The following is a 20,115-nucleotide window of genomic DNA, read 5'->3' on the forward strand; positions in this document are numbered from 1 at the left end:
ACACTCACAAAGAAGTGGCAACAGCAGGGGGATAATTTTAAATTGAGTTCTTTGAGAGCAAGGACACTGCTTGTTGTGTCTGGCATCATAATAGCCTTGACCATGATAAGAAGTCGTCAGACACTACTGTAGTGAATGCTATGAGTATTATGATAGCTAAGAACACTGACTGACTTAGAGGACTTGCATGGCTGGGAAGCTTCCCCAATACAGACCCCCGTCTGCTCAAAACTGTTTCTGCTTTCCACCCACTGCTCTGCCCTTCCTCTCACTTACAAGATATAGATATTGCATAAGTTAGCAACAAACTGCAACGATTTCTTCATGCCGGGGTGGGTGGGTTTGCAGGAGTTGTGGTATTAACCCTTCTCTGTACACAGCAGTTCTAATAAAGCAGGGGAGGGGCTGCGGCTCAGTGGTAGAGCATCTGCTCGGCAGGCAGAAGGTTCCAAATTCAATCCCCAGCATCTTCAGTTAAAGGGACTAGGCAAGTAAGTGATGTGAAAGACCTCTGCCTGAGACCCTGGAGAGCCACTGCTGGTCTGAGTAGACAATACTGACTTTGATGGACCAAGGGTCTCATTCTGTATAAGGCAGCTTCATGTATTCAGTTTCTGATTTAGGAGCTAATGTTCTACTTACACTAGACACTAGTACCAATCCAAATCATACCAAGAATTCCCATTAATGTTAGTAGTTAGTAGTTGGGCTTCGTTTTAGACAGGCAGACTCCCCAACAGCAGGTCTAGATCCCGGACAGCAGAGTGGTAAGGGCTCAAAATCCAGAGGCTATTGCTAGTGTCTTTCCCTTTGCAATCTTATCTACATTATAATTACAGCTAAGCAGGAAAATTGTAGCAGCCCCATGGTGTTGAGAGGTAAGCTGCAGTACTGCAGTCCAAACTCTGCTCACGACCTGAGGTCGATCCCGATGGAAGTTGGTTTCAGGGAGCCGGCTCAAGGTTGACTCAGCCTTCCATCCTTCTGAGGTTGGTAAAATGAGTACCCAGCTTGCTGGGGGTAAAGCGTAGGTGACTGGGGAAGGCACTGGCAAACCACCTCGTAAACATAGTCTGCCTAGTAAACATTGTGATGTGACATCACCCCATGGGTCAGTAATCACCTGGTGCATGCACAGGGGACAATCTTTACCTTTTCAAGCTGGAAAATATTGCTAAGAATCTTGACTACCATCATTGGGAAACGAGAGGAAGGGCACTCTAGTGCAGGGGTTGTTGACCTTTCTGACCCAAGTGCTTCAAAACATACACAATATGTACCTGTGAAGTGTTGGTGTGCTGGCAACCAGAAGAAGGGGAGGCAGAGATGAGGCTTCTACTTGGCCATACATACTGCTAACAAGCTAGGGGTGCCAGCCTCCATGTGTAGGGTTGCCAACCTCCAGGTAGTAGCTGGAGATTTCCTGCTATTACAACTGATCTCCAGCCGATCGAGATCCGTTCCGCTGGAGAAAATGGCCGCTTTGGCAATTGGACTCTATGGCATTGAAGCCTCTCCCCTCCCCAAACCTCACCCTCCTCAGGCTCTGCCCCAAAAACCTTCCGCCGGTGGTGAATAGGGACCTGGCAACCCTACTCCATGTGGGACCTGTGGATCCCCCGGAATTACAGCTCATCTCCAGACTACAGAAATCAGTTCACCTGGAGAAAACAAATGCTTTGGAGGGTGGACTCAGCGGCATTTTACCCCACTGAGGTCCCTCCCTTCCCCAGGCTCCATCCCCAAATCTCCAGGAGTTTCCTAACCCTCTACCCCATCCCCTGGCAACCCTAGAACCAGCTGAACCCCCTGCAGTGCTTCCAGTTGCCTCCATTCTTTGGGCAGAGATCAAAAAGGTCTGGTGTGCTGTTATCTGGCACAGATATGAGGTGGGTTCCTGCCTTTCTTTAGCCCAAGTCATCTGCTAGAGAACTAGTACTGCTGGGAAGTAGCAGTAAGAGCAGCATAAAAGCTGTTACAGAAAGACCCCCCTCACTGGCCGGAAAATCTTGTTTCTTCAGCTCCTTCCCAGAGAGAATTGTGCAGCTGCTATTCATCCTCTTGCTGTAGAAAGGGGGGGGTGGTGGCCAAAGCGGCCTGGTCTCAGTCACTGGTAGGGTTGCCAAGTCCCTTTTCACCACCGGTGGGATGTTTTTGGGGTGGGTTTGGGGAGGGGAGGGACTTCAATGCCATAGAGTCCAATTGCCAAAGCGGCCATTTTCTCCAGGTGAACCGATCTCTGTCGGCTGGAGATCAGTTGTAATAGCAGGAGATCTCCAGTTACTACCTGGAGGTTGCAACCCTAGTCACTGGGTAGAGGTGAAAGGTCTGCTGGAAGTCTACCCCTCTTCCTCCCAGCAAGAACATGCATAACTCTCCCAACTGCTTTCAGAGACACTGCCATGATATTATTTCTGTTTCAGGGGTGTTCATGGAATATTTAAGAAAATGTATGTATTTTTAATTTTTAATGTAAAATATTTGTACTGCTTATAATCTTCAGGATGACATAGGACACCAATCAGATAGGTACTCCTTAATGAATTAAATGAATCTATTTTTTTAAAAGCACCCCAAAGCCAGCCTGCAAAGCAGAAATCAAAAAGAATGTGTGCCTGGACACACATGGTGCCTTGAGATGTGTAACCCTATCTCCTTGCCCATTGTTTAGCAGGAGATTGCATACAGGTTAAAGTATTTTATGGATGGTAACAGCAATCTGCTTCTATTGTTTTTGTGATGCGATCCTTTTTGCTGAGCGTCTCATTACAAAGAGTGGGTATGGTGTATTTTACTTTGTCAAAACAATTAATTAAGCTGCTGCCGACAGTCACATTTCCCAGTGGGATAATGTCAGAGTATTTGGGTTAGGAGCACAGAAATAATTGCAAGCAAACAGAGGCTCATAGTGTGAACTTTGTTATCTCAAAACATTGAAGAATAGCAAGTTAAAAGAATTCAATTCAGAGGAAACAAGAGAGCAGTGAGACAATACACTTTGCTATAAATAGCAATGTTGTTCACTGAAGTCAGTTTCCTGGCTTCAAAACACAAGGGATTAAAGCTGCCATCCTAAACATGCCTATCTGGGAGCAGGCCCCCCCAAACACAGTTGGAATGATTTCAGAGTAACAAGCATACGATTGGGCTGTACTAGCATTATTCTTAAAGATATTTATTAAGGAGGAGACCTCACTGAATTTAGGAGAACAGCACATGCTTTGTCCCAGATCTAATCCGCAGTTAAAACGATCTGAAGTAGCTGTGGACAGCCGCTACCAGTCATAAGTAGCAATTCTGGGTTAGATGGGCCAAGGATGACATTATAAGGCAGCTCTGGATTGTGCTTCTTTGTCAGCAAACTGGGATTTTGAACAAGAATTAATCAGAGGTTTAAAATCCCAGTTTGTGAGCAAGAAGCAAACCCCCATACATTACAGAAGTTGCAATTTCACAATGTATTGCGGTTATACTGAAAACTTCCTAAATCAAACTTCCCAAGTCTTCAATGGCATGCAAAGGAAAAAGGAACCATACTCAGAATCGGAATATAGCCTTAAAGTTGCAAGCTGAGCCCATGTATCTGGGAGTAAATCCCACTGACCTCAGCAGACCTTGCTCCGAAATACACATAAACAGGTTCATGTTGCATATCTGAAATAATGTCCATCAAAATAAAAGGAACTTATTTCTGAGTAAACATGTATGAGCTCAGGCTGTAAGCTAAATGGAAGTAGAAACACTTGAATAAAGTCATTTTATATGAAATTTCTGTCCAGTTATGCCAACATAGACTGAAGGGTTCATGTTATGATAGCTACTTGTGAGTTTGCCAGTGACAGACCTATACTGCTGTAATCATGTTACTAAACTGGGAGGCAGAAATTCAACAACTGCCATGCATGGAGCAAAGATACAGGGATTCTGTTTTCCCTTTCTACCTGTATAAAACTCCAGAGGTAGTCAGAGACTCGTTCCTTCCTCAATAACAAACAAACTGGAACTAAACGTCTTCAGGAATATAAGGGCACATCCAAAGACCAATATCTTCAGTTCTCAGTTTAGCACCGCTGTGCTAGGGTATCTACTCTGGTGTTCATCAAAGCACATTTCTGTCATGCTTGCTGGCACTACCTGCATTCTAGATGGATAGTGAAAAGTGATGGGGACACCATGAACCAGTGAAGTTGACTGCACTGGTAGAATATACTGGGGGGGAAACTCCAGAACCTTCCAAAACCATTGTGCGGATGTCATATAATGATAAATGGGGGTTTGTATATGACATTGCACTTCTGGTTCTTCTGTGTTGACATGAAGTTACTTGAGCCATCAGTTGACCACTGGTTATTTATAAAGGAAAAATCTGCCCCCAGAAGTAATTTTTCTGCAATTCCAATTGCCTTGTAAATGGAGGAAGTGAATATTCTTGGTAAAACCTACCAAGCTACAAAAATGTGGGGAGGCTGACATTTTAATGAATTCCATACTTACCGGTAGCTAGCATGTTTGCTATTTATTTTTTGATTGAGTTGGTCTATCTTTATGTCCTCCTTTGCCTTTAGCACCTGTTTCCTTTTTTATTTTGTCTTCCTGTCACAAAACATGATTAGGTATCTGGTACTTTCATTTTCCAATTGGTTTGCTAAGGATTTTTTTTTTTAGGTTAGTTTGGATCTCGAACTAGGAGACCAATGTTCAAGCTTAGCTCAGGATGCAGTCTAGGATGCGAGCCTCCATCCGCCCTGAGTAAAAAGGAAAAAGGGGTTCAAATGAGGTATTGTAAAGTACTTTTAAAAGGTTGCATATAAATTATTATTTTTGAAAAGCAGCACACCACAATGGTGCAATAGATTTGGACCAAAATGCTTGTTAAGCCACACTAATTCACAGGGTGCCCTTCTATCTGCCACCTATAATATGGGACTATACCTAGTTCACCTATAATATGGGACTATACCTATTTCACAGAGCATTACAATAAACACTGAAAGCAGTACTTTAAAAACAATAAGTAGTAATTAGCAATTTTCCATTTTTTGAAAACATGTAAAAAGGTCATCAGAAGCTGGCAGACAAGCAATGCCTCTACCCATGATGTAAGTATGTGTCACAGTTCTAAGATGTAGGGATACTTTTGGGGGCACAGAGACGAGAACAATTTAAGCCGCCTTGTGTCCCCATTGGGGAGAAAGGTGGGGCACAAAGTTAAATAAAATAAAAATTAATAAAATGTTATTTCTCGCAGAAGGCATGGAGGTGACTGCGTAAACTTTGAACCAAACAGAAAGTAACAAATTTCAAGTGTTCCTCACTCAGCAAAATCCTGTCTGTTCCTTCAAGGCTTGAAAAGGAAAAAAAAACAGGTGTTTTTTTTCACAAAGCTTCGGGTGGAGCAGGGAGAACAAATGTGGTATGTCTTTCACAATGAAAAGTTTGCCTATACGTGGGAAGAATCTGCCACCTGTTCTTTCAGAATCCAGTTACAGTATCAAGTTGCTGGATACAAATAGTTAGACTCAGGGCTGTGATAGACCAAAAATTAGAATGCAAGACAAGGCACAGCAGCTTCTTAGACCAGGTGACTTATGGTCTGGCTACAAAAAGAACTGGGGGGGGAGGGAATGGAGAAGAAAGCTTATCTTGTCATTTCCACATATTAATTGCGATTTCAATGCTTTCTACCTTGAGTATGATCCTTCTTACGCTAGCGATTAACACTTCAGAGGAAGGTATCAGTGAGAAATTACCGACATTGGTCTGCATTCATTTCCTTTTCACAGTCAGCTATTAATTTATTTACATTTATAATTATGGCCCCGCCATGCACAGTCGGGAATTTCAGAACCTCCTCCGTAACAAAAGAAATGTTACTCCACTACTCTTTGAAACTTTCTGCTGGCAGCCTTCCCATTCCTTACTGTGTCCACAACAGAGAGAGTGGCACTTTCTTTTAAGCTGTTATTTAAAAAAAAAAAAAAAAAAAAAGCACACACACAAGTGACAAATCCTTAGTGGACATTTAAGAACTTTAAGATTAGGTTAATACATGCCTTTTATTCCCTATTACTATGTATGGGTGTAACTGAGCCCCATGGCACAGAGTGTTAAGCTGCAGTACTACAGTCAAAAGCTCTGCTCATGACCTGAGTTCGAACCTGACGGAAGTTGGTTTCAGGTAGTCAGCTCAAGGTTGACTCAGCCTTCCATCCTTCTGAGGTCAGTAAAATGAGTACCCAGCTTGCTGGGGGTAAAAGGAAGATGACTGGGGAAGGTACTGGCAAACCACCCCGTAAACAAAAGTCTGCCTAGTAAACGTCGGGATGTGACGTCACCCCATGGGTCAGAAATGACCTGGTTCTTGCACAGGGGACCTTAACCTTTACCTTATGTATGGGTGTGAAAGCTGGACAATGAAGAAAGCTGACAGGAAGAAAGTAGACTCCTTTGAAATGTGGTGTTGGAGGAGAGTGTTACGGATATCATGGACCGCCAAAAAAAAAACAAATCAGTGGGTTATAGATCAAATCAAGCCTGAACTGACCCTAGAAGCTAAAATGACTAAACTGAGGCTGTGGTATTTTGGTCATTATGAGAAGGCAAGAGTCACTAGAAAAGACAGTCATGCTAGGAAAAGTTGAGGGCAGCAGGAAAAGAGGGAGACCCAACAAGAGATGGATTGACTCAATAAAGGAAGCCACAGCCCTCAATTTGCAAGACCTGAACAAGGCTGTCAAAGATAGGACACTTTGGAGGATATTGATTCATAGGGTCGCCATGAGTCAGAAACAGTTTGATGGCATTTAACACACACACACACACACACACACACACACACACACACACACACACTCTTGTCTGGCTTGTGCTGTATTAATAAATATTAATTAATTCATTCATTCAACACACACACACAAGAACTTCATATTTGGTTGGTGTTACTGATTCAAGTGGTGAAGAGCTGAAGAATTCTGGGAAACACTAAAGCTTGCTCACTACTTTGTGATGGTTTAGTTGGTGCTATTAAAAGGCATCTTACTGCTGTTGTTTTCTAACACAATTATCTATGCCCTTCGTCTGTTTGGAAATACTGAATTGAGCTGTACAAGAAACAATTCTACAGCAGGAAGAAGATGCTCTTCTAAAGGGACTTTTGCTTATGGGAATTATATGTCTTCCAATGAGTAGGTAATTTGGCTTCTGTTGATTCTTAATCTAGTGCATCGCTTGAAATTAATCTTTAGTTTTGTTAATATTATGACTATTATATTTCTTCCTGCTGTTAAAGTAAACAATTTATTTTGCTTAGTGCTAGGAAGCGATATAATTAACTGCTGGCTTTTATGTTTCCAAAGAGAGAAAAGCTATTCTTTCTTCTTTATCCCTGTGATCTCCAGTGCATCTTGAAATCCAATATACCTCTGGCCCGTTTTAAGAAAGATATGAAATGTATACCTGCCTCCCTACTGAACATCCAGCCTAATTAAATGTTTTCGGGGAAACTCGTTCACCCATTTGCAGCAATTTGGTTGGTTCTAATAAAAGGTAATGTGCGTCTGTGGGCTTTTAGATTTTTTCAGATGGTCACTTGTTTACCCAGTTTTGATCTAAGCAAGTTACATTAGTTCTGACCAAACTAGCACTGTTTCTTGGTAATGCACAGTACCCTTCAGTAAGTAATCTCACTGAAATAAATGAGACTGCAGGTAAGAACGACTACTTACCGTGAAGGCTCCTTCGTCTCTGGGGTATGGAGGGCATCTTCAGATTGGGTTATTTTCCTTCTCTTGCTCAGGGAGGCAGGAACAAAAAACTAAACACTTCCTGTCTCCTGAGGGAAATGACCCCTCCCTCCTCCTTAGCTCCAGTTTTGTTTCCTGCCTTGTATAGAGAGTCAGCTTGCACAGCCCTCTGCTGTGTTTAGAGATTTTAGGAAACTTACTTTAGCTTCTTCTCGTTTTAGGATTAGTCCTTTGTGTCTCTCATAGACTGCAGGTAAGAACTATTCACTTTCCACAGCCATGATGTCTACATTTATGAATTATCTTGTCTACATTTAGGAATTAAGATAGTTTGGCACACATTTCTTCAGTTATTTAATCCACTGTAAACCAAGTTGCGGAGATAATACGCTCGTCCAGATATTTTATTTATTTAATTTATACCCTGACCTCCGCAGCTCAGGGCGACTTCCAAGGGACCTTACTTTCCTGTACAGTACTTCAACAGTAGATCATTCCAAACTGGCGAAAATCCAACTAGGATCACTGCTGAATGTTAACATAATAAGAATAGGTTCCTACACTAACAGGGTAGCACGGAAGCTGCTGTATTGTGGCTGTCCCACACCGAAGAAGAAGATGACGAGTTGGTTTTTATACCCCACTTTTTCCTCTACCTTTAAGGAATCTCAAAGTGGCTTACAATTGCCTTCCCTTCCCCTCCCCACAACAGACACCTTGTGAGGTAGGTGGGGCTGAGAGATTTCAGAGACAACTGTGACTAGCCCAAGGTTACCCAGCAGGCTTCATGTGGAGGAGTGGGAAAAAACCCCAGTTCAACCCCCAGTCTGGGGTGGGAGGAACTGGGATAATATGTAAAGCTATTTATAAATCCTAAAACTTGTTTAGAATTAATTTGATTATGGTGCAAACATCTGAGGAGAAAAACAAACATATCTGTTATAAGACTACTTGAATTACTCTCATGCCTGAAAGAGACTTGCAATACCAGTTTATAAACTGAATTCAAGCAGCTGGAGTTTTCTTGCAAGCTGGACCCAGTAAATGTTAGTCAACAGTTGTGTGACCTTTCTAAAATCCGTGTTTTGAAAACAAAGCAGTATAAATGGATTTTGGTGGGTTCTTGTTTTCATTTCTAATGGATAAAAAAACTCCTCAAGAGCTATTTTCTGACTTAGTGAATGTTTACCAAGCTTCCTGGCAGTCTATAAATGTACGCACATGAACATGGTTACTCATTAGCTTTCTTTAGAAAATGAGGGGTAATAATCATTTGGCAAACTGGTTACAGTGTGCTATGTTTTAATGGAACTAGACTAACAAAGGGACCTTTAAAGGATTTTGTTAGATTTCTCAAGAGCTGTTTCATTTGGAGAGGTCTAATCTATATATATAAAAAAACCCAAAACCCTGGTTAAATTGTTTATTGGACAGCAGATTTATGTAAATCTCCCTTTGGGCAAGAACTTGGCAGGATCAAGACTCGCTGAGTAACATAACATGCATGCTTTGGAAGATGAGAGGTGTGTGATAGGAAGTGGTTCAGGGGTTATAAGAGCAGTTTGCTGCATGTTTCTTTCAGTGGTTGGCCTTTGTGTTACACAGAGTGTACAATAATAGTAACTGTAGGCATGTAACTTGGATCCAGAGAAATGTAAGGTTGCTTCTGCTTGAACCCAGAGGCTTTTCAGCAGCCCCCTTTTGGCAAGCAGCCTCTTATTTCCTCAAAAACTCTCTCTCCAAAGTTGGGGTCCCCTCTAGAAAAGCATCACACGTGGCACAAGGAATTGCCATCAGAGGGCAAAATGGGGCGTACATGTACACATAGGTTTCCATGGTTCCAAGGCAGCTCTTTTAGGAAGCTACCTCAACTGAAAAACATATTATGTGAATGCGGTTGAAAAAAAAAAGAGGGGGGGGCCTTGATCAAGCCATACTGGAGCATTTTTAAGTAGATTTGTGTCAAACATTCACCAATAAACATTTTCATATGCAAAAAGAGGGCCCTGAAAACCCCCAGGAAAGATTCCAAAACTTTTTTCTTTCTTGCACTCTTTGTGGGGGCTGCTTCAACACCATTTGTTTCAAATTAGGATCAAATTTGTTAGTGTGCGCATGGGAGAAGATACATTTAATAAAAGATAACATGTTAATACAGGTAATATTTACTTGCATAAAGTACTGATTCATGAAGTATATATTACTTGTAAAAAAAATTTTTATCCAGTTTTCCTCAGACAGCCAGAAGGTATTTTGGGAGTTCTTTGCCACATAAATAAGGTCACATCCTTGTTCTTTGTGTTGATTAATGACACAATTAATGCTGATTGGATGCTCTTTTTTATTTACTAATAATCATACATTGAAAGGAGAAGAAAGTTTTTTTAACCACCAAGTCAACTTCTTTTATTACTTTAATTCTCAGATGGAAACTACTTACAGTGTAATCCTAAGAACACTTTCCTGAATAAACCTGAGTAGAATCCTGAGTAGACCTTCTTAGGATAGCTTCAACTGTCCAGTCCACCAGGAAAGATCCTTTTCCCAAGCTCAGTCTCCATGCCCAACTGAGAAAGTCAATTAATCAAGTTTTATTTCGATACAATTATCAGCTCTGAATAAAATCAAAGTTGGGTTTAAAATAATAAAATAATAAAAGTTGATGATTCTGGGAAGGATGATTTGAAGAGGAGGAGGAAAGATCTTCTATGGGGAAGGGTTTTTCAATTAGCCGTTTATGAATCCCACTAGACCAGAGGCAAAATTTGGCTACTTGAATGGTTATCTCCCGAGAGAAGTCTGCTTAGAGAAGGGAAACTTTAACTTCTTCCGATCTCCCAGGAAAGGATTGACAATATGGGGAGAATGTACTGCGATCTTATGTTGTTACAGAAGGAACATTGCAGCAGAACATGTTCTATTGTTTCTACTTTAACTGAGAAAGTAAGATGGGCATTGACAAGAGACAGGGCTTTTGCGGTCCTGAGGGCAGGAGCAGCACCAAAGCGGATATGGAGAGAGGTAATGAATACAATCACACAAGGAAATGGGTTAAGAAAGGCCACAGCTTACCGCAGATGGAACATGGCAAAGCATAGGGCAGTGATGGCGAACCTTTCAGAGCCCGAGTGCCCAAACTGCAACCCAAAACCCACTTATTTATCACCAAGTGCCAATACAGCAATTTAACCTGAATACTGAGATTTTAGTTTAGAAAAAACAACTCATACATTCACATATTTTGCGTTAAAAGAAAACACAATAACAGAGCTTTCAATGATACAAACAACTTTTTATTGAAAGGTAAAAGTTTGCATTTGGCATGCATCTCTCCAGGACTCATCCTCTGCTCATCCACTGGACATTATTGCTAGGGTTGCCAGGTCTCCAGCCACCACCTGGAGGTTGGCAGCCCTAGTAGGGGAAGGGGGAGGGATGGAGAAAGGAAGGAACTGGGAAAGGAAGGAAGAAAGAAAGGTGGGAGGGACAGAGAAAGAAAGAAAGAAAGAAAGAAAGAAAGAAAGAAAGAAAGAAAGAAAGAAAGAAAGAAAGAAAGGGGAAGGAAGGTAGGAAAGAACTGGAAAAGGAAAGAGAAGGAAGGAACTGGGGAAGAAAGGATGAAAGGGAGGAAGGATGGAAGGAAGGATGGAAGGAAGGAAGAAAGTGTCCTGGGTCGGGCCTCAAGCCCCACCTAAGACTTGCTCCAGGATGCACACCCGAAGTTCTCCCCCCCCCTTACCAGCAGCTCTGGGGAGGCGGCGAGGCGACGGCCTGGGACGGCGGAGACGTTGGGCCCTGGCGCGGCAGCATTGGGCACCTGCTGTCGGGGGCAGGGGAGGAGGGGGGGCGAGAGCAAGGGCGAGCGCGCCAACACTTGCAACCCCGCCAGCCTGCGGGCGACCTTAGGGGGGGGGAGGGAGAAGGCAGAGGCCACGCAGCCACACCCAAGCTGGAGGACTCGAGGGTGGCTCCGGCTACCCCACAAGCTTACCGCAGGAGTCAGGGACGAGCGTGAACGGGGGAGAGGGAGAGGATGGCGGGAGATGGCAGGCATTTCTCAGGCGGACGCGCGGCTGTTGAGGAGCCGCCTGGCCCTCTGCGAGCGCCCGGAGGAGGAGGAGGAGGAGGCAGGCGAAAACGGCAGGGGGAGAGGCGCCTGAGGAAGAGGAGGACGGCGGCAGCCTGGAGCTGGACTGCTGAGAGCCGCCTGAGGGGGACAAGAAGGAGGAAGGCGGCGAGGAGGAGCTGCTGCTGGAGCCTAGAGGAGGAGGCCCTGCCTCGTTGCTGCTGGCCTCCCCACCGCTTATCAGCTGTTGTGGGGCAAGAGGGGGGGAAGAGGAAGAAGCCAGCCGCGTGCGTGCGAGGCAGGAAGCTGACGCGCCGACGCACGCAAGGCGGGGGGGGGGAGCTCAGCTGAGAGAGGGAGGGGCTCAGACGACCCAGGAGGCCTTTTGGAGCTCACCGACGCGTGCCGGCAGAGAGGGCTACGCGTGCCGGAAGTGGCACGCGTGCCATAGGTTCGCCAACATGGGCATAGGGCATGTATCCAGGCAAGCACCCTATCAGCTGATGAACGATACCCAACCCGAGTGTTGGGGGGAAAATCGGAGTGGCAAAATAGTGGCTCCACTTGGGCACATACCAAGTGGTACCTTTGCCACCTGGGAGTGGAGCCACGCAACAGCCCCTGAGCTGGGCATCAGTTGTAGGACTCGACCCCAAGACTCCTAAAGGGGAAGGCAGGGGATCCCTAAAGGGGAAGGCATCTTCTCTATAAATGGATCCATCCCAATGCCAAAAACCGCCTAAAGCTGTGACAGAAAAAGAAAACAAACAAACAAACAATTGAACACAGGGAGGGTCTGCTTTTCAAAAGGAAAAGGCTGCGTGGCTGGGGGAGAGGGCCCTAAATAGGGAAAGGGAGTGGGAGCAATGCAGGCATGCCTGCATCATGTCTCCACCCCTGGTCCCCAAACAGTGGCCTGTCCCCCAGCAGCAGCAATATGCTGCCTGCCGGGAGGCAGGCAGATCAACCTCCAGCAGCGCGTGAGCAGGGCGGAAGAAGCCAAGGGAAAAGCACACCCAGCTGCTCAGCTCCACTTCCTGTTCGGAGCTGCGCCCTGTGGCTGCGAATACAGCCTTTTTGGTGAGTTTCCGGCTGCTTATTTTCAGTGGTAGCACCTCACCTTTAGAACAGCATTCTCTTGATGCTTGCATGGCATCTAGGTTATTGTCTTTTAAGTGCTAGGACAAATCCCTTCTTTTTACTTAAGCTTTTAATTGACATGTTCTATTTTCTAAGAGCTGTTTTTATGCTCTTAGCCCTAGGATTGTTTTATGGCTTAATATTAGCATTTTTAATGCTGTTTTTAATGATTTGTTGTATTTTTTTAACCTTGTGAACAGTCTTGAACAGGACTTGAATAGGCAGCTGCAGAGTAGGGACACCATCACAAGACCATCTTTGGAGGTGACCGCGGGGAGAACTAGGTCAGCCACTAGCCAAGGCAGCCGGGGCCCTCCCCTGGGGCCCAGGGATGAGGGGGACTCCACCAACATGGTGCCCCCCACCCTCCCAGCCAGGGTGCTCCTGTGAGACCCCTGGGGCTGAAGACCCAGGCCAGTGTCCCCTTGTGGCAAGCCAGGAAGAGATGGAACTGAGCGACAGGGACGAGAACCACAGCGCCCAAGTTGCAGAGGTGGGAGGCAAGAGAAGTGAGGTGGCGCCACAGCAGGAGGAAATGGGTGCTCACATGGAATGATGCGCCACTCTGTCCCCCACACAAGAGCCTCTTTCCCTGATATTCGCAGCTGATGTCATGGACCACCTCGGCACCTTGACCCCCACGAGGCAAACTGAGGCAACTGGGTCCATTGTCCTGCGGACACTGGGCACCTCGGAGTCCCTAGGGCCAACAGCTGAGGGCAAGCCCATGTAGCAGGTGGTCTTCAGATGGCGGCAGAGACCAGGGAGGGTAGGGGAGCCAGAGGCAAGCCCCTTCCTCCAGAGACAGGTGGTGCAGCCAGCAGTACACTGGGCAACGCAGGGGATTCCAGCTCCTTGCTGGGGGCAAGGGACCCATGGCTGGCTCAGCGTCCCCCTCACCTTGTCATCTATGTGGGCGCTGATTGAGTTGGAGAGCTGTCAAGAGTGGGGGGAAGCCTTTTTCCTTGGGTCAGCAGTAGATGGAAGGGCTGGCAGTTATCAGTAATGGCAGCTGCTGGTCACCTGAAGGGGCTGCTTGCCATCGCAAAGAACATGGGAGAGGGACAGTTGCGTGTTGAGAGAATGCTGGGGGATCTAACTGGTGGCACTTTGAGCCCCCATTCTATGTCCTGGTGCCCCCCTCCTGCTCTGCCACCAGCAGGGGTAGCTCAGAGGCACCCCTGGCAGCATGGGCAACCAGCGGGATGGCATAGCTGGCAGTGAGTGGAGGGTGCCCACTACTGCACACACTGCCCACAACATTTCCCTTTCCTCTTCTGGGGTTTGGGAGCCCTTTTCTCCATGGGGGCAGGGGCCAGGCTTGGGGAGCCATGGGGGTCTTGCAACTGAACTAGGTCCCTTTAAGGAAGTGGGGGCTGTGCCACCGACAGCCTCCCTAGACATGCCCCTTTTTTGCCCCTGGGCTCTGATGGGTGCTTGGCCCGGCTCTCATGCCAGACAGCTCCTCATTGGTTCTGGCTGTCCTGTCCATCAGGGCCCCTCTGCCTCCCCACAACGCCTCCATGGAACGCTGCAGTGTGATTGCTGCAAAGGAGGGGGATGATTGGTTGCACCCTTAGTTAGCATCCTGAGTTGCTTGAGGCCTGATGGCCATGGCAGGGAGGGCACTTTATTTTTGGTCATCAAGTCACAGCTGACTTATAGCAATCCCACAAGAGATGTTCAGAGGTGGTTTGCCGTTGCCCACCTCCAAGTCACAACCCTGGTATTCCCTGGTGGTCTCCCATCCAAATACTAGCCAGGGTTGACCCTCCTTACCTTCTGAGATCTGAGGAGATCAGGCTAGCCTGGGCTATCCAGGTCAGGGGGCCTATGGGCTAAACCCTATTTTTTCCTCAGTGTAACTTTGCACTTCTGTCAGGGGGTGTTCCTGGGCTGAAAAGGCTCAGGGATCCGACTAGCTCTGGCCACGTCCACCAAACCGCCCACTACCAAGCTGGTGCAGAGCCCTGTGCCTGTGTTGTGCCAGTGGGCAGATGCGTTGGGGGCCTGTGCCGGCATAACTGGCTCTTACACTGGCAAATCGCTGAAATATGCCAGCATATGGATCCGTGGCCCCCCTGAGCCAATTCGAGCCCCCCCAGGATTGCAGTTTGCTGTACGTTTAGGCAATCCAATCGAAATCCCCCTCCCCACTTAGAGGCTCGATTCTTAAACGCTTTTCAGTACGTCTGGCATTGCTTATGTGAAAGTTTTGATGGTTGTTTACAGGCGCTCCTATTGCATAAGAATTCTAGCCAATGGCGATTGTATATTAACACACAAAGAGCTTGAAGCAAGAAAAATTTAAACGAAGGATGCAACGGCGACTTTGCATTTGTGTCACTGACCCCCCCAAAAGCAGACCTTTGGCCAGAATACAGATCTGAATATGGTTTTTCTCTTGCCAGCTTATCTTCCAGTTTACATGGAAGTTAGCCTCATAAGAACATAAGAAAGGCCCTGCTGGATCAGACCAAGGCCCACCAAGTCCAGCAGTCCGTTCACCCAGTGGCCAACCAGGGGCCTCTAGGAAGCCCCCAAACAAGATGACTGCAGCAGCAGCACCATCCTGCTTGTGTTTCACAGCACCTAGGACAGTAGGCATGCTCCCCTGATCCTGGAGAGAATAGGTGTGCATCATGGCTAGTAGCCATTTTGACTAGTAGCCATGGATAGCCCTATCCAACATGAACATGTCCACTGCCCTCTTAAAGCCTTAACATAAGAAACATAAGGAAGGCCATGCTGGATCAGACCAAGGTCCACCAAGTCCAGCAGTCGGTTCACCCAGTGGCCAACCAGGTGCCTCTAGGAAGCCCCCAAAGAAGACCACTGCAGCAGCAACACCCTCCTGCCTGTCTTCCACAGCACCCAAGATAGCAGGGCATGCTCTTCTGATCCGGGAGAGAATAGGTGTGCATCATGGCTAGTAGCCATTTTTAACTAGTAAAACGAAGACTTGCTCTTGAGCAAACCTGCACGCACCGGCTTTGACCGCAAATGCTCGGATGCAACGACCTGAACATTTTTTTTTAATAAAAAAAATAATTTTTATTGTTTTTTTCAATTATAACATCTTATACGACAATATCCCATACTATAAAATTAATAGCAATAGTAATAATATAAAAAAAAACATATACGGATACAATTCAATTCGACTTCCCCCTCACCCTCTTCCACCTTAAAATAAATTGTATAACCTTTTGCTAACGGAACTAATCCCACTCTTGCTGAACCTACATTTATCTTACTTTAAGCAAACTGTAAATAAGGGATTAGGTCCATGATCCCATCAAAAATTGATTTTCGCAGCAAGTTCTCCACACCTCCCAGCAACGGCCTGAACATAACGGAGGCCTTGCGCTCCTTCTTCGGTGCGCGCGCGCTTTGACTTCCAACGGCCTCCAACGGCCGCCAGGCGAGGCCCCGCGAGCGAGGGGGGAAAAAAAAGAAGCGCCTTTCCTGGAAGCGGAGGCGGGTTTTGGCGCTCTAACCGCCGCCCGGGAGGCAGGCGAGGACCAGCCGGTGGCGCTGCCGCTGCGGGAGAGGGGCGGCCGGCCGAGGCCCGTCGGGAAGGGCCCCCGCGGCCTGGAAACCGGAACCCAGACATGTCGGGACGGGGCCGGCGCTTCCTCGCCAGCCCCAGGAGCGAGGTGGGCGGCGGCAGCGGCTACGACTACCCCGGGCGCGGCCGCGCTCGCAGCCCTTAGGCCCCGCGGGGAGAAGAGCGGGAACTGCACGAGTGGGCGGTGGCGGAGGAGGAGGAGGAGGAAAGAGGCGGCTGAGGCAGGCTGGGTCCCTCCTCGGGAAGATGAGGCGGAGGCCCGGGGAGCTGAGCGGGCTGAGCCGGGGCGCTTTCCTCTCAGCCGCCAGGGCAAGATGGCAGCGGCCGAGGAGGCGGCGGCAGCAGCAGCCAGAGGCTGAGGCGGGCCTGAGAGGCGCCTCCTGGTAGAAGCGCGCCGGACATGCCGAGGGCTGAGGCGGCGGCGGCGGCAGCGGGGCCTGCGGCGCTGCCGGATCTGTGAAGGTGAGAGACGGGGAAGGAAGGCAGGCAGGCAGGCGGCCGGCGCGACCGGCCCTCTTTTTCCCCCTCTCCTCTCCCGCAGCGAAGTTGATCCGCCTCTTTCCCCCCCCCCCTTGCTTGCGTTTTTTGGGAAGTTGCTGGGGACAAAACTGGTGCTGAATAAGACAAATATATATATTTATAACTCTACGGAAGCAAGTTGCCGAATATTTGGCAAAACAAACAAACAAACAAAAAAAAAACACCCCAGCTATCGGTTTTAGTATTGACAATAGTTATGCCAATTGCTTGTGTTCTTTGGTGCTTATAGTGGAACTCTACTATTGCATTATATTGAACTTGATAAGTATTGTACTATCTTAACATGTAGTTGAAAAGGGCAAGAGTCCAGTTGCACCTTAAAGACTAACAAAGTATTGTATTGTACTATCTTAACATGTACTATCTTTTGTACAATATTAAGATACTGTACTATCTTAACATATTGTGTGTGTGTAAAGTGCCTTCAAGTCGCAGCCGACTTATGGCGACCCCTTTTGGGGTTTTCAAGGCAAGAGACTGACAGAGGTGGTTTGCCAGTGCCTTCCTCTGCACAGCAACCCTGGACTTCCTTGGTGGTCTCCCATCCAAATACTAACCAGGGCTGACCCTGCTTAGCTTCTGAGATCTGACGAGATCAGGCTAGCCTGGGCCATCCAGGTCAGGGCTAACATATTGTACTATCTTAACATGTAGTAGAAAAAGGCAAGAGTCCAGTAGCACCTTAAAGACTAAAAGTATTGTATTGTACTATCTTAACATGTACTATCTTAACATATATTACAATATTAAGATATTGTGCTATCTTTTGTACAATATTAAGGTATTGTACTATCTTAACATATAGTAGAAAAGGGCAAGAGTCCAGTAGCACCTTAAAGACTAACAAAAATATTTTCTGGTAGGGTATAAGCTTTCGTGAGCCACACGAAAGCTCATACCTTACCAGAAAATATTTTTGTTAGTCTTTAAGGTGCTACTGGACTCTTGCCCTTTTCTACTACTGCAAGCAGACTAACATGGCTACCCACTGTGAATTATCTTAACATGCTCTTTTTAATGCCATTAAAGGTTTTTGATAGTTATCTATATCTATTTCTATATCTATATCTATCTATATCTATCTATCTATATCAAGACTAGGAGGATTATTTTCCCCCCTCCACCCCTGAACTCTCCAGTGGGATTTTTGTTTACACCTCTTTCATTTACACATAAGTAAAGGGCTTTCCTGGAAGGTTGGGTTTGGAAGGCGGAGCAGATCTAATTGTGTGGCCGTTTTTGGGGCTGCTCCCTTTCTGGTTATAATGGTGGAGTTTGGATTCTCAGAAGGGGTTAGAGAGAGTCCCCCCCCCCATGCAGTCTGACCCCTGTGCATTGTTGACTCGGAAGCAAATCCCCCTTGGACTTAAATTCAGCAAAGAAACAAAATTGTGTGGCGTTGCTGCTTTAAAGAGAGTGGGGATTACTGATCTGGACTTAAACACAGCTCCAGGGCTCTTCTGTGCCGGGACTGAGCCCTGGGACAAGTGAAGTATGAGTCTAGCGTCTGCAGTCATGCACAAGGCTGCTTGGTGGTTCAACTCGATTGACCCATAACCAGTCTCTCTGCATCTGGGGTGAGGGTTAGGTAAGAGGGCATGGCTCTCAGAGTAGGTCTGAAGCCTGGCATCTTTTTCTAAATAATAAAAAACAACAACTATCCTAAACAAGGCGTTTAGCCCCCTCCCTCCCGGCACATGGTAAACAAGTTTTGAGTTCTTCTGGTATGGATCAGTGTAACTAATTTTGGTAAACTTCTGTTTAACACTGCCCGCTTATACGTGGAAGGCTTTGCCTTGGATTTGCCACTCTTGAGATGCACATTTTCCCCATCCAAATTCTCAAAACTCTGCATGGGGGCTTATTTTTGAGTTTTGAGAATTCAGATGGGAAAGATGTGCATCCAGAAAGCAGCAAATCCAAGGCAAAACCTCCCATGCATAAAAGGCCACTGTTGCCTTTTTTATTCTCCTCTGTCACCTTTAAGAGTTGACTAAGGGGTGTGTGTGTACGTGTGTGTGTGTGTGAGGCTTGCTGTCACCAACAGCTGAAAGCAACCGATTAGTGTGTAAATAGTGTAGTCCTATTCAATGCATCCCTCTCATTCACTGTTTTTTTTTGGTAGTGTTTTTCTCCCCTCCAAAAACCAGAATTTTCTGTTTATGTTTTCCCCTTGCCTCCCTGCCCCCCCTCCATTACACTGTCGCTAGATGAGCCTGTTGGGCCTGTGTAAAGCTAACCTTTAGGATCCCTGTGCATGAAAGAAGAAATGTGACACGACTGCTCGGCTTGCAGCTTGCTAGGGCAGCAGGAAGGCGTGGTCGCTGACTACTCTTGTTACCAGGGATTATTGCTTCCCTTTGGGACTCGGAGGTAATTTGCAAGTGTAGTTTTGTGAAAGTAATGTCTGTTTCCATGTCAGAGGGTGAAAAAGCTAACTGAAAATGGTACGTGGCGTGATCTGGCGCTGTGAACAATTCAAAATGAGGATATCTTTACACTGTTGGTAGATTTAACGATAAGGGTTTAGCGTTTGGATTTTTTTCCCCTTTTAGGACAGCGTGTTGTATTCGTGATGAAAAAGCTCTTGAAATGTTACTCTTTGGGTTGTCTGACACTTAGGATTGTAGTGTTGTTACTTAGTGGCCAGGTTAGTTGAACAGGCTTATTTATGAAGTTAGAGTATGTTGCCTTTTAGTTTTTATGTTAAAGAAATCGACTAGGTGAGCATTTGTGGGCTAACTTCAGTCACCGGGGGTCTGTTTTTTTTAAAACATTGAGATTGTGTCACAAAATTGTTAACAGTTGGGAACACTATTTTCAAGAAGGTAGTACACCAAGATTATAAGATCTTATTTTCTCTGAAGAACCAGTCATCTGAATTAACTTTTGAGAGGTAGTTTGTGCATGTTCTCTAGGCTAAATGTTGAGTTCTCTTGGCTGGAGACTGTGGTGTCTTATTCTAATGTGCCTTCTGAAACCAGATACTTGGCTATGTGTGTAGCTAATTTTGTAAATGCGTTTATATTAAGCTATGACTATGCACCAAATGCTAT

General features: G+C 46.1%; 1 protein-coding gene across 3 annotated transcripts in view; it reads left to right on the plus strand.

Annotated features, from left to right (window-relative positions):
* The first annotated feature begins 18,746 nt into the window (after positions 1-18,746).
* Positions 18,747-20,115, plus strand: part of HIPK3 (homeodomain interacting protein kinase 3) — a 102,041-nt gene continuing 100,672 nt past the window's right edge. The window contains exon 1 of one of the 3 annotated variants that reach the window (XM_056850700.1): positions 18,747-18,759. The gene's annotated coding sequence lies outside the window, so the exon portion shown is untranslated. Of the gene's footprint in view, positions 18,760-19,347; positions 19,507-20,115 lie in introns of those variants that run through there. The other 2 variants (XM_056850701.1, XM_056850699.1) reach the window with 2 other exon arrangements.

The sequence above is a fragment of the Euleptes europaea genome, chromosome 6, assembly GCF_029931775.1.
Source record: "Euleptes europaea isolate rEulEur1 chromosome 6, rEulEur1.hap1, whole genome shotgun sequence".
In the NCBI taxonomy this organism is placed as follows: domain Eukaryota; kingdom Metazoa; phylum Chordata; class Lepidosauria; order Squamata; family Sphaerodactylidae; genus Euleptes; species Euleptes europaea.